Below are 2,785 nucleotides of genomic sequence, written 5' to 3' on the forward strand. Positions count from 1 at the left end.
GTATTAGAACACCATATGTGATACAAGAGCTAGAGATTAATTCTAACAATATTTGCTGTAGGCAGCCAAACTTCCTGTGAGAGGGCAATGTGTTTCATTAGTCAGCCATCTTTTAGTTATTCACGTAAATCACAGTGCAGCAGTGCTCCTAAATAGCCAAGTTAAACTTGGTCTGATGGAAGCATAGAATTCAGGCATTATCCATCTGCTGTATACACACCAGAGAATGTGGACTTAAGGACTGAGTACATACAAGCTTCAAAGTTCAGATTCCCGAACAATCTTGTTTTACATAAAGCTTCTTTGTGATGCAATTTCACCCCTAAAATCAAGTTATTACCTAATATTTGTTGAGCATGTGCTAGATTTTGTGCTAAGGATTTTAAGGCATAAAATGATCTATAATAATAATTTACAATTACTGAAATTGCACTCACGGTAGTGTAAGTACTTCATAGATATTGTCAGTTGCACACCAGGAGGAAGAATGCACTATTGTTATCCCCCTTGTACTGTGGAACCAAGCTTAGGGAGGATAAACAACATGTCCAGGTTCACTCTACTAGTAGGTGGCAGATCAAGGATTCAAACCCAAGCTGAAGGACTGAAACGTGTGGGGAAGGGGACAAATTGTCCTTTTTCCCCTCTGGTTCTTCTTGGCTGGCTGAATAATCAAGTCAACAGGAGGCAGACTGACAAGAGAAAATCAAATTTACTATTGTGCGCAAGGAAACTCCACATAACAGGAGGGTCAGAGACCCCCACACAAGAGAGGTTCCGAGATAAAAAGGGGGATTGAAATATATGACATCCTGAGCTAGGGATGAGGTAAAGTGCCGTGGGGACTTCGAAAGGTCATTGCAGGATGATAAGAGCATACCTGTAGTAAATAGAAGTTTTCCCTGTCCTATAGATAGGCCCAAAGAAGCTATCTTTGATAATATCTGATGGGCAATGTCTAAAGGGTAGACAGAAGTTTCTGTTGATCTTGAAGCTAAAATTGCCTTTTTAGCTCAAAGTAATCTGCATACCACTGAGGCACATATTGGGGTGGCTCATTCTAGACCCCCAGGCATGCATTGTCAATCACTTTGCTATTTCTTCCAGCTTCAGAGTAAAAATTTAAACTGAAAATCTGGAAGGAATATATATATATCTTTATGTCTTAAAGCTTGTTTTACATATTTAAAAATCTTAAATTAGTGAATGTTCAGATTCCTGAAGTAGGTTTTAAGAAAACTAGTTTTATACTCTATCCTAGACACATCTTTAGCAAGTAAAAAAGAAAAAGCTATTGGTATATTGTACATATTTATATCTTGATGATTGGCCTTAAGCGCATTTCAGAAATGAAAGTTTCTGTGTTCAAGCTGATAAAACTAAGAAAAATTTTCTTCTTTTATGTTGTATATTAATTTGTTTTGAAAATTAACAGTTACATTTTGAGTAGCCCTTCTTTTGATCAGTTATAGCCTTTTTTGTTAGTGCTGGCACTAGAGTTATGAGAACTGAAAAAATTTTGTGATAGTAAAACACATATCTACTTTGAACTCGAAAGGAATTTTTTTTTTTCTGTTTAGAATTTTCACTGGTAAGAGAAAAATAAAGATGATCATTTAGAAACTATTGCAGATAGAACACACCAAAGATAATTCCTTTCTAGAGTGAGGTAGTTCTAAAAGAAACGTAGCTTTAAGAATTGTGGGGCGATGGAGGCTACGTTATCTTTGTAAAACCAGTGCATCAGCATCCTATTACTGCTCTAACAAATTACTATAAACTTAGTGGCTTAAAGCAACTCAGATTTGTTATGTTACAGTTCTGGAGGCCATGGAGGGAGATGGGTCTTGCAGGGTTAACTGGGGTGCCAAAAAATGTATACACATGACTTGTATTCATCTTTTGTTATTGGTATATATTGAGTATTACAATTTTAATACAGTTATTTCCTTTCTTAAAGTGTGTATACATTTTTTTTGGCACCCTCTGCGTATCTGCAGGTTACTGTCTTCCTGGAGGCTCTCGGGGAGAACCTGATGCCTTGCTTTTTCCAGCTTCTAGAACCTGCCAGCATTCTTTGGCTACATGGCCCCCTTCCACCATCTTCATAACCAGCACAGTAGCATCTTTACATCTTTCCCCTACTCTGACAGTCCTGCCTAACTCTTACACAAACCCTTGTGATTTCATGGGGTTCTTCCACTGTCAGATAATCCATGATATTCTTCATATCTCAAGATCTTTAATCACATCTGCAGAAGTCCTTTTGCTATGCAAGGTAACATATTCACAAATTTCAGGGATTAGAGTGTGGATATCTTTGGGGGGCTGTTAGTCTGCCTACTATAGCCAGATTCTACGGTATAGACTAAAACGATTATTTTCATAGAAAAACATGTCTTCGTCACTCTTATTGCATGTGTATAAATGCTCTAATAAAGTAATTTAAAATTAGCAATGAGAAAACTCACCTGCTCTACACTCTAATCCACTGAATGACCTTTTAATGGCTCATTTCCTCCGTTTCGCTATGTAAATTATACCCAACAAGGAGAGTGCTTGATAATGAGCTTTTAGCGATTACTGCATTAAAAAAAGGACTCATTTAATCAGTTTCCTCACACACACAATTTTTTTTTCCTATTTAAATAAAGAAGCCAAGAGAATCTAAACCGTTCCTTTTCATTGTAGCACTGGGTGTCCCCAAGTTTATCTTTGCGGGTAAAACAAAAAAGTCAAAACATTTTTGTTATCCTAATTAAAAAAAAAAGATTATTATTGTATA

Source organism: Hipposideros armiger, unplaced genomic scaffold (genome assembly GCF_001890085.2).
Source record: "Hipposideros armiger isolate ML-2016 unplaced genomic scaffold, ASM189008v1 scaffold_977, whole genome shotgun sequence".
Taxonomy (NCBI): domain Eukaryota; kingdom Metazoa; phylum Chordata; class Mammalia; order Chiroptera; family Hipposideridae; genus Hipposideros; species Hipposideros armiger.